General features: G+C 47.3%; 1 long non-coding RNA gene across 1 annotated transcript; it reads left to right on the forward strand.

The window, feature by feature from the left end:
- Positions 1-14: 14 nt before the first annotated feature.
- On the forward strand, positions 15-3876 carry LOC122900037. The gene is made up of 2 exons (XR_006383163.1): positions 15-1474; positions 2956-3876. It is a non-coding gene; the product is annotated as an uncharacterized LOC122900037 (long non-coding RNA).
- Positions 3877-12103: the final 8227 nt, after the last annotated feature.

Here is a 12103-nt window from a genome sequence, read left to right on the forward strand (position 1 = left end):
TCCCAACACAGTGGACCTACATTGATGACAGGAGTCTGTCCTAGGCCAGGAGGACCTGAGGCCCACGTTGTGATTCCCCTGAGAAATGCTTGCCTCTTGGACTTCATTTGTGTTGCTGGTGTAAATTTTGTTGGTTGAAGATTATGAAAATTTATTGACTTGCTGAAGGCGATGAAAGGTGGGAGGGAACAGATGGGGTGGAGGAGGGAATTTGAATATTTAACCAGGTTTCTCGGACAGTGGAGATAAATTCTGTCATATTAACCTCTCTGAAGCACCCACAGGCTTAAAATCAGGCTGATCTGTTCTATCAAATGGTGTTTTAGTTCACATCCACCTTTCACCCCAATTAGAAAAAGCCTCAGAGGATGATGCACACGATATATGTTCGGGAATCAGCGTGTGACATGAACTGCAGGGGAGGCGGGAAGCCCAGAAACGGGCAAAAGATGTTGGTTCCCTGGACGGTGAAATTTCCCAAATAGGCCTTTTAAATGTGGGTCTCAGAGGTTAACTAAACAAAGACAGTCTCGGCAGGACCACACGGGAGAGGATTTTAGCCTGACTTAACCCACTGAGAGCAGAGTCTTGTTCAATTTTTATGGGAATTTCAACAAGTAACCAATACAGACGACCTTTCCCTCTTCATTTTTTTTTTTAATCCCCTGGGACTGGCTGTCAATCACCGCTCACCCCAGGCGGCGCGCACTCCCCCACTCTCCTGCCCACCACTCCTCTCCCCGCCCAGCCCGCTGCCCTCTGCCCTCTGCCCTCCTAGTGTTCCCCATTCCCCTTCTCCAAGCAGGCTCTACTCAGTTTGAACCCAGACTTCGAGGTTTTCCAGCTGCCCTGAAACAGTACCCCAAAATTTAAAAACAAAAGAACTCGCAAGAAAGAAAGAGACTTATGATTGTTCTTTGAGGCCGCCCTCGCCCTACCCAACACACCCAAGCTCACACACACGTCCCAGAAATTCGGGACCCAGAAACACAAACTTGGAAAACGAAAACGGCAGAGCGGGAGCAGGCCGGCCTCCCGCAGCGGCCTTGCCAGGGAGCCTCGTACGACCTATGGGCAGAGCCTGGGAATCCTGGGGAGGCCGTCATTGGTGCCAAGGCCCGACCAGGACGCTCTGCCCCTTCTTCCCTCGTCCTCTGGCTCCCGTCCCTCTCTTCCCCCGTCCTAGTTGGCATCCCCCAGGCGGAGGAGAAGTGGGGGCTCAGCAGGAGCAGGCTGGGTGAGCGGGCCCAGCGGGGCCTGTTAAGAGTGCGCCGCTGGTGGACCGCGGCCCAACGAGGGACTATGGCCCAGCGAGGAGCTGGGAGGCGGAGCAGACCGAGGGGCTGGTAGTCCAAGAAGTTTTCCCGCAGCATACAAGCACACAACACACCCCCGCGGGCAGCGCAGTCCAGCTTGGGATGGGGCGTCCAAGGTCCGCGTGCTCAGGGAGGCCCCGCACCCGTCATTTATTACAGTGAGTCTTTCAAGAAGGGGCAGGGGCTTTTATCTCTCTCTGGTCACATCAAAGAGCTGGCGGCGGCCTTCAGTCGGTCGTAACCCAGAGCTCGCTCTGGGTCCTGCCTGGGCCCGCTATTTTGAGCTCATAGAACTGGCACTGAAAAGTGCTGTAACGCGACGGGCGAAGGCACCTGTGTGCAGAGCAACAAGCACACACTGGGGCCGCGTGGACGTGTTGCCACCTTCTGCGATCAATGCGGCGCGCCGTTGGCGACAGTAGGTGCTACAAGGCAACAAACGTGGCTTAAGTCCGCGACCGCTCGCAGCCCTGGGATGCTGCCAGGCCAAGGCGGTGGGAGCTGGGCGCGAGCGCCGCGGGCGGGCGAGTACGGTTTTCACGCACTCAAAATTCGAATCTGGCCTGACCCCCAAAATGCAATTTATGGTCCCATAAGGCGCGGGTACCCAGAAAATACGCAGGCAAAGAGGCCTCACCCAGCTCAGCGCGGAAAGAGACTCTGTCCGGGAGAAGACCCGGCCGCCGTGCGCTCCGGACGCCGCCGGCCAGTTGCGCCCCGGGGCCGGGAGGCGCTGAGAAAGCAAAAGCAAAAGTCGGCAGCGGGTTGCGGCCGGGCTCTGGGCCTCCGCAGAGCAGCGGCCCGGGAGGAGAGGAGAGGAGAGGAGAGAGAGCCTTCTCCGCCCTCTGCCATCCCGGAGTTTTCTAAAGGGCTCCCCGGGCTGCCTGACACCTCGATGTGCAGAAGGGTCTGCAGCTGAGCGTTTATCGAAGAGCATTATCTGCTCCCTGGAGAAAGGCTTCTCTAAGGGAAGCCTGAGACTTTCCTAACTTAGGACGACCTGTACTTTCTTTCCAGGCCCTTTGTCTTACAGAGGAATTGTTTTCTCTCATCTCTTTTTGGCACAATGAGTATCTCTGTTGTGACCTGCTATTCTGACTGGGCCAGTTAATTGAGAAACAGGCAGGAGGCTCAGAAGAAGAAGTGAGAGCGACAGCGGTGTTTCTGTGAAGGGGGCTCGGCCTCTGCAGCCAGGCCCTGGCATCAAGGGCCCGGAGACCGGCGCTTAGGGAACCCTACAGAGAGTGTGGGTCAAACAGTCCCCGCGCGGTTGCACCCTCCACGATTAAAGCGTTCCTGAGGGTCCGGGAATAAAAGGGGAATTCAGGCACTCTAGAACCCGGTTTAGAGGAGGATCGTGCTCTGTGTGTGCGGGCACGTCAAAACAAAACATAGTGATTTCACAGACCTCCTATGACCCAGTTTGAAACTTTGAGAAACTTCTAGAGGTGGGTTTGCTCTACCCGTTTTCTAACTAGACAAAAGGCACATCACCCCCTTTCTTACCCTGAGTCAAAATAAGGCGTGAGTTAAATTTAAATTTAAAAAGTAATATGCCTCATCATAAAAAAAAAAAAGTAACATGCCTCATCGTCAGCTGAGTGGCTATTTCTGAAGAGCTTTTCCTTTCTTCTTTCAGTGGGACTGCCTCGATACCAGCATCACTCTGCCCCAGTGTGTGACAGAAAGGATTTTGTCCTCAACTTTAATGGCATTTCTTCTTTCCATCCCTCTGCAAGCGGACCATATTATCACCATCACCACCACCAGAGTGTCTGCCAGGATATTAAGCCCTGTGTCATGTGAATGGAGGGAAGGAGGCCATGCCCTGGCCGCTCTCTGCTCTCTCTTCTGCAGGGCAGAATGAACTGAGGTGGACTCCCCCACTATGCACGGCGCTAGCAGTAAGTAGCACACCAGTCACTTAGCCAGAATCCCCAGGCCAGCGCTGTTCACTGATATTTGTCTACCATTGGTAGAAGGACAACCCTGGCAATACCCTAATATGAATATATGCAGGATCCCCACGAGGGAGAGAGCCAACGGAGAACTCAGCTTTTTAGCGGATGGTAAAAAGTTACCACATGAAAAACATAAACCTGTAACTCTGGGATCTTCATTACCTTCAGTCATCAGGGTCTGAAAAACGCAAGTTGTGTGTTTGTGTTTTTCTTTGTCTATGAAAATTTTTGTGCTTTTCAAAAAGGCAGTGCTAAGCACAAGACTTCAAGAAAGCCTCATCTTGTTGCCTAGCCAAAAGAGAGTTCTGTTCCGCCAAACACTAAGTTTGGATACAGGTGCCAAAGAACATTATTAAGAAAGTATTTAGAAACAATGTGTCTAGTTTAAGAAAGTGGTTTTCAGTATTGTGACAATACAACGTTTTTTTTACAAGGTTGTTTTCTACCACCATATTTTAAAGATATTTTTATGATTTTCGTGTATACTCACACTTTGCTTGTATTTTAAAAGGAGGATATATTTGCACTTATGTATACTTTTACAGTTTGCCAAACTATTTTGATGTAAAATTTTTTCAATAAAATATATATAACAAATAGCTGTTTTAGAGACCTGTTTCCTTCACGGGCATCCTGGGATCACCAGGCTCTCTTCTCCATCAGCCAGCAATGCAACTCTACACTGTTGGGCTTTTTTTTCCCCCCAAGTTGTATAATTGACGTGGTGTGGGGTCTGTGCCTTGAGTAACACAGGCCAGGTTCTGATTGTGGGTCTTCTCAGGAGAGAAAGAGATGAAGGAACTTTTTCTGTTCTTTTTTTCCTTCACCCTAGCTCCTTCTGGCTAAACAAAAACCAGAAGGTGAAAAGAACTTAAAAGAAAACCAGGCAAGATAATGAAGGCAAGAGTCTGACTTGAGGAAACCAAGTTTTGTGCCCCTTTTGTTCTCTTTCCTGTAGCCAGGGAGAGTTTTACCTTTTGCCCCTTTCTCTTTTCCACCAGCAGGGAATGAGGGCAGGGAATAACGGGCAGAGTAGAAAGTCACCACCTAGGGCTCACTGAGTGGCCATCAAGGGATAGGTGTTCAAAGAACAGGACCAGCTTCCCCTTTGCAACTCACAGTTTGGTGGGTGTACTGATCACATTTTGTTGTGGATGGTGGTCAGATCCTAAATAGTCCAGAGGGGGATAGCTGTGAAGCAGTAATGGTCAGTCTTTGACCATTTGGATCTTTTAATTTCCTTGGAGAGTAACAGAAGCAGGTACTCATCCTCATAAGGTATTCTGTGGCTGCTGTCTGTCCCCACCACTCCCAATTCAGAGCCTGACCAACCCTACTTAGCAGGAGCACTCTCAACCCCCACCCATCTCTGTCCAACCTCCTTTGTCCCCCCTTGCTCCTTCCTTCCTTTAAACAAGCAATCTCCTTCAGGGATTCCTTCAGAGCCCCTTTTCCTTGCTTGATATCTGGAGCTTCCTCAGTCTCAAATGCTACACGCAGCTCTGGTAAAGCTCTAAGTTCAAAAGAGAGAAAATAAGCCAACCAGGCAGCAGGACTTTTTTTTTCCCCCCTTTCCTTTCCTCCTGCTCCTCCTGCTTCTTTTTCTTCCTTCCTCTCTTTCTTTTTTACTTTTTTTTTATTTTTATTTTTTTTTAACAAGCCCTCCTCTGACCAATCCTTCAAAATCATGGGCAGCCTTGGCAACAGTAGATCTGAGCAGGAACAGGAATGTTCTCAACCCATGATCAAGCTGCGGGTTTTCTTTCCCAAGTGAGGGCTGGTATTTTGGGGTTGTTTGTTTGTTTGTTTTTGTTTTTGCTTTTCCTTTTGAAAACCCACCTTTGTTTCTCATTCCCTAAAAGGTCTCCCCACCGTCCCCCCCACCGCCCCATCAGTTGCCAGGCACTTAATACCACTCAGTAGATATCTCACACAGAAGGTTTTTGTATTCCAAGTGAATTTAAATCCAAAGAGAGTATCATTAGTAAAACATCTTGTTTTCAAAAGTCTGAACCATCTTCCTAATCCTTAGGTTTCCTTTCTATATTTTCCAAAATTAAGCAATGATTTAAACATGTTTTTTGTGTCTCCATTATCATATTTGCAGTTAAATAGGGCTTTTTTTCCCTTTTATACTGAGCTACACAAGGGCCTGCTATAAATTATGAAGTCAGTTTCAGAGTTTGCTCCGACCACAGTGCTGTGTTTACATTCCTTCCGAGGCAGCCGGCATGGTCGTAATTTATATCCTAAACACTTGAACGTAACTTGTTTATACAGAGAATGACAGGACCTCAAAGACAAAAACGCTGAGTCTCTTGGGGTGACGGCTTTGGAAATGCTAGCGCGCCCCCTAGTGGTGCAAGTAGACACCGGCACGCAGTAATTCATGGTTGTTTGGAGCTGTGTAAGAGCTTGACCCATTTTAGGGTGCTTTTGCATATCTCTATAATGTGAAGGTGTTGATCCTACTTACAGATGTGTAGTAGGTCATGACTATCAAGGGTTCAATCTATGCTTTCTGATTTGGGTTCATTTCACATCTTTCTTTTTTAAAGTAAGCTCTCTGCCCAATGTGGGGCTTGAACTCATGATTCTGATATCGAGTCCCATGCTCTAGTACTGAGCCAACCAGGCTGCCCCCATTTCACTTCTTTTAAAGCCGACATCGCATATGAGAACTTCCATCAACATTGCAGACATAGGTACAATGACAGTCTTCACTCTGAACCAGAATAACTTGAAGGGCTTCATAAACAGACTGCTGCCCACCACCCACCCCCACCCACCAGTGTTTTATTCTGTCTGGGGAAGGGCTTAAAAGGTACAAGTCCTAATAAATACGCAAGAGATGCTGATGATGTTGGTCCAGGGACCACACTTTAACAACCACAGGTTTAGAAAAACAGACTGAATTACAGATACAGGTTCAGATATGTGGGTGTTGAGGCTAGTCCCTTAATTAGTTAAGGAAAGATCTAAAAGCTTTTTTTCTTTTTTTAGTAGTTTGTTCACCCAGATAGTTCTGTCATTGATTACAGGGAAAATACAACGCCTAATTTTGAGCCCTGCACCTGAAAATACAGCCTGCCCATTTTTACCCGAAGTGATAAGTTCTCTTGTTTTATTCTAATAAACTTTGCAAAGACAAGTCAGGTGGAATTATTAAGGTCTACATGCCTCAGTGGAGCAATAAGTCTAGGTACTTACACACAGCATGATATTGGATTTTCCAGATGGAAGGAGGTGGTGCAGTCACCAAGCAGGAAAAGATATCCTTTATTAGTTATAAAATCTTTTAAGGGTGGAACATAGAGAAGGCAAAGAAAGGAAGTTGTGATCTCCGCATATAGAAATAGTGATTACTAAATATAAATCAGGTGGAACCATGAGGAATGGATAGAGAGAAGAGAGAGACAGAGGGAGAGAGAGAGAGATGGAGGGAGATAAAGGGAAAGGGAGGAAATAGGAGGGTAGAAGGGAGAGGAGGAGGAGGGGGGAAGAAGGAGGGAGGGAAGAAGGGAAGGAGACAGAGACTGGAAAGAGACAGAGAGAGATCTGGAGAACAAGAGTCTCTGAAAAATATTTCATGAATCCCTGTACCAAAGCTAGCAAAGCAGGCTTTGGAGCTGGATTCTCATCCTCGGAGGTAACTATTATCTGTCCAAATCTGCAATGCCAAGACAGTGACTGAAAGGCCCACATACTTGTTTTACTTGGCTTCTGCCCGGATTCTGGGGAAGTAAGTGAGTTCTCTCATTGTGCATGCTCAAGTTTTTTGAACTGCTACCACAACTTCTAGAGAATTTAAGGAGAATAATCTTGAATTACATTTTAGAAAGTGGGAGTCTGATTTTTGGGAAAAATTTTCAGGTGCACTATACAGTTATGTCACTGTATAGTGTGAAATGGAATTAGCACATCCCTCCCAAAGGAAGAACTGTCTGGTGGATTCACATACACCTAATTACTGTGCATAATGGCAATTAATTCAAAATGGGCACCAACTTATTTAGAATGGAAATATATTTTAATGTGTTTTATCGGAACAGAAATACATTTTACCAAACCTGCCTCTAAGAAACACTATATGAGCAAGGAAAAACACTACAGATGTAGACATTGGGCCAGAGAGGGCCACAGCACAAGGATGTCTAGATCATTTGGGGAAAAAAATGAAAGTCCTGGAAGTTCTTTTGGAGTTCAGAATGCCCTGAGCCCACTGCAATCTGACTGATAAATATTCAACTCTCCAGTTCCTGGGAGACATGACCATCCCAGTGCCGATTCTCCAGTCCTCTTGGCATAAGTGTCTGCAGGAAAGGAAGAGGGGAGGTCTGGGGGCAGCATGGAGGCTCTGTCCCCAATGACATTCCTTCCTAAAGTATCACATCTTACTCTTCCGGTTTGGGAGCTGCTCCTACAGATGGGAGAGCCAAGGAGCCTCTGCCAGAGCCAGTCAGTGGCTTGGTCCTCCAGACCGTACCATTGTCACTTCCAGTAAATGACAGAGCACCTCCAGCATCCCAGACTGCTTTGCATTAGACTGAGTTGGGCTCCAGAGTGTGTGGGGAGAGGAAGACTTTCTCCATCTCCCTCTCCCTCTCCTTCATCACTGGGACTGTCATTTCATCTCCTACTCCCTGAAAGCAGTCCCTCATCTGCAGAGAAAATCATTAATCTCTCATCACTGGGGCCTCTGGGTACTATCATTTGGACTTTATCTGGGACTTCCCACTCCCATTTCCTAAGCACTTCCCCGTGGTACCCCTCCCATGTCCCAGGAGGCTGTCTTTGTCACTCTCACTTTGTTTGTAGAGAAGATGGAGGCTTGGCCCAGGAACAGTGTGTGACAGTGGGCTCAGGAGGCAGCTGGTATGTGTCCCCTCTGCTCGGAGGCCCTGTCCATGTGCAGAGCCTCACACTCAGCTCTGTCTCCATGATCTCATGTCATCCAGGCTCCCCTTACTTAATTTGTTCACCTCAGAACTAACCAGATGGAGGTAACCTTAAATCATGGTGTGTGTATATGGGGTTGGGGGAACGTAGTGGATGAGCCAGAAGATGATCTAGGCCAAGGGCTAATCTTCAAAGTGAAGGAAAGAAACTCCTATTAGGAAAGAACTGCTTTACTTGATTGAAACACAAGGTAACTAGGCCAGTACTTGGTTTCTGAATAGGGACTCCAAAGATATCAAATCAGCTAACATGCTCCCATTTTGAGGGCCCGCAGTTACTTGAAGAGGCATTTGCACACACTCTAGGGCATCACTGACCAAGTGCATGGTAGAGGGACATGGGCAGCTTTGAAAACCACCCATGGCCATCCCATTGCCTACCCAGCCAGCTGAGTTGGCTCCTTGGAGGGGGTCCTGGGCCTCAGGGTTCTTAAAAGTTCCCCACAGTGCTTCTACCTCTTAGGCCAAGACTGAGAACAATGAATGAACATTATCTTATTTATGTTCTACAGAAATCTTTTGAGGAAAGTGTTACCGACATAAGCTTGCTGGTTTGCAGATGAGAAAAGGCTGCCCCAGCTGTTTAGCTGGTGTCCTCACTAGTTTCTCTGTCAGTAAAGCATGTGGCCTATACCTTGGCATCTATCATGCCACCTGGACAGCTTTGACAAATCACTTCTCTGCATTCTTTCAGTTGGTGATCCCAACCTTCCTCCACACGGTCACAAAGACTCTCTGGGTGGGACTGAAACCTCAGGAGCCTTGAAATCTGCACAGGTGAAGCCCCAGCTCTATCCTCCTGCAGGCTAGGCAGAATGGCAGTCTGTCCTCAAAGTCTTCCTTTGTGGTCAGGGCAGGAAGGAAGGTATAACCCAGCACGGCCATAAGATGTAACTTACTAAGGTTCTTTCCAGGAGAAAAGTTGAGTTAAGGGAAGGCACAGGGTGAAAGAACATGGACATTGGTTGGGGGAAGACACCAGGTCCCTGGGTTTATCATCCAGACGTCCTAAGCACTGTGAAACATTGTGGTGATGCTTTCCACAGGGCGGTCGTCAATTTTCTAATTGGATGGTGGTAGTGTCGGTAATGATGCAGGGGCCCCAGCCCCAGCCCCGGCCCCAGCCGGGGCCCCAGCTCCAGCAATAGTGTCAGGTAGGAGACATCCTGCCTTGTGAGTAGGGAAGAGGCCAAGAGCATCAGAGCCTTTGCTTAAAGAAAAATAACATGAGCAGACATGCACACAAACACAGAGGCACTCACAGACACATACATCACACACACACACACACACACACACACAACACACTCACACACACACAATCTTCTATTCAGTTGTGCTCTAATGCCCAGTAAGGAAAGGCTGACATCTTTCACACCTGCCATCTTTCCAAATCTCCAAATTCACTGCAACTGTGTAGAATTCACCTTTAGAGGTTTTATTTGTTTGTTTTTCTAATGGTGGGACTTTCTTTACCCTCCTCTAATTCTAGAAATGTAAAGACAGCCGGTTTTAAATTAAATGGTGGCTTTTGTTTTCAGAAAAACTCAGCCCCTCTCCCCCACCCCAGCCATAGACAAGACTACTGGCTGGAAGCAGGGCAGAGCGCGAAGTTGTCCAAGACATGCACAACAGAGCAGTACCACAATGACGTATGGCTACTGATGGCATGGCACTATGAGGGTGCTTTGGTTGCTCCTCTAAGTGGTGAGATGCCGGGGGCTCTGCTTCTGTCAGCCTCTAGACACTGGATTTCTCCTTGCAATGATAAGAACAGGTGTGGTGGGCAACAGCCATACCCTTTTCCTCTGGATGATCCCTTCTTTACAGGCAAGTCCCAGGTCCCTAAAGGAACCAGACAGATGACCAGGAAATCCTCCATCTAGATGTAAATCAACCAATGAATGTCCAAGCCAGGAACACACTAAGGATGATGCACCAGTTTTGAGTCTTCCCTAGCAGAGAAATAGCAAATGAATGACCATGAACAGTCCACTCCAAGCTGTAGGGGAGAAACCCTATCTTTTATTGTGTCCTGAAAATATCTCCTGCAGAGAGTACATAGGTTCAAGAAAATGTCTCCCCACTTTTAATCCCACAAGTCTCTTTCAAGCAGCACACCCCCTTCAGTGAGCAGAGATGTCAGAGGCTGGCAGAGCTGGCTTTACTGAAATTTTAGCCCTGCTGTTCACTGCATTCCTTCAGTGGTGGTGCCTCCGTTTCCTAAACTGGCCAAGGGGGTTACTGACACCAACCTTAAATATTTGATGGGATCATTAAGGGCTACAAAATAGTTAGTTCCTGGCACAATGCAGTGGTCAAGACACAGTTCTTCAGTTTTCTGCAAAAGTAGAAGCAGGACATGGTAAAGCTGCAAAAAACCTGATGTCATTTCATGTATGAACCAAGTCCCAACTAAATCCTAGGCAGAGGGAGGAGAAAGGTTACTGTTATCAGGGTATGCAGAGGGAGGAATTGAGGCACAGGATAGTTAGAAGTGTAATTTTTCTAAGGCTGTCATAAATGGGTGATTAAAACAGCAGGAGTTTTTTGTTTGTTTGTTTGTTTGTTTTCTTTTCTCTCAGTCTTTGAAGCCAAAAGTCCAAAATCAAGGTGTCAGCAGGGATGGCTTCTTTTGAAGCCTCTCACCTTGGCTTGTAGATGGCCATCTCCTTCTTGTGTCTTCATGTCATCTTCTCTATGTGTGTGTTTGCCTCTGTGCCCAAATCTCCCTTTACATAAGGACACCAGTCATATTGGATTTGCACCCACCCTAATGACCTCACTTTAACTTGATGACCTCTGTAAAGACCCTATCTCCATATTAGGCCACTGGGAGTTAGGGTTCTAACATGTCTTTTTGGGGGGAACACAATTCAACCCATTATAATTATAAACCAAGCTCACAGCTGGACAGAATACATTTGATTTATTAAGGTCCCCCACCCAGGGCTTTCTCCATTGTCCAAGACAATTTAGAATAAATAAGCTCTCTTGAAGAATCCTTATGACAGTTGGGCCATTGAAGTCCCTCCATTCAGCTCCTTGAGTGTTGAGTGGACTGGATGCTAAACTTTGTTTCCTTCAGCTAGAGGATACTCTGAAGTGGGTGTGTAGGAGAGCCCTAGCTCCTGGCTAATCTTCATTCTTTCGGGAAAAGCCTCCAAAGTACTACTCCACAAGTCCCTGGGAGGGGCTGGGGTTGGCCCTGAAACTGTATCGGACGTGGGCCCTGCAAGGATCACACCTCCCAAAAGAGAATGAAGACCAGCAAAAAGATTTTTTTTTCCCCTTTTTGAACTGGAGAAGAACTAGTATTTTATTAACATTGGTGTTATGAACATTGGGAGTTAATGAGAAACAGCTCTCTGTAGGGTTACTGGATGTTCAGGTTCTCTGCTAATCAGCATGCAAAATCTATAAATCCTTAAAATAGTCTTATAGAGTTTGTATTATTACTAAACCCATTTCCTAGTTGAGCAAACTCATTCACCAGTACAAAGCTAGCAACTGGGAGGGCGGAAACCCCAACCCAAATCCATCTGACCACACATGTTTGTATTGGGCAACTGGAAAAGGATGGGATGGCACTACAATGGGGGACACTTTGTTGAAGGGTAGGGATGCCGAGCATTCCAGGGTGTCCACATCGTCTACCCTGGCGATTCACGAGATGTCATGGCCTTTGTCCAGGAAGGTCATAAATCGCACGAGGCACGGCTGAAACCATGGCAGACATCACCCTTCCTCATCCCACGTGAAGAAACAGACCATTGAGGAGGCCAGGCAAAGGCAGCGGGACATCCAGGAGTCCTACCCTTTCCTGAAGGGCCCAGGTGAAAACCCACCACGCAGAAAAAGCCCCTAG

The sequence above is a fragment of the Neovison vison genome, chromosome 1, assembly GCF_020171115.1.
Source record: "Neovison vison isolate M4711 chromosome 1, ASM_NN_V1, whole genome shotgun sequence".
In the NCBI taxonomy this organism is placed as follows: Eukaryota; Metazoa; Chordata; class Mammalia; order Carnivora; family Mustelidae; genus Neogale; species Neogale vison.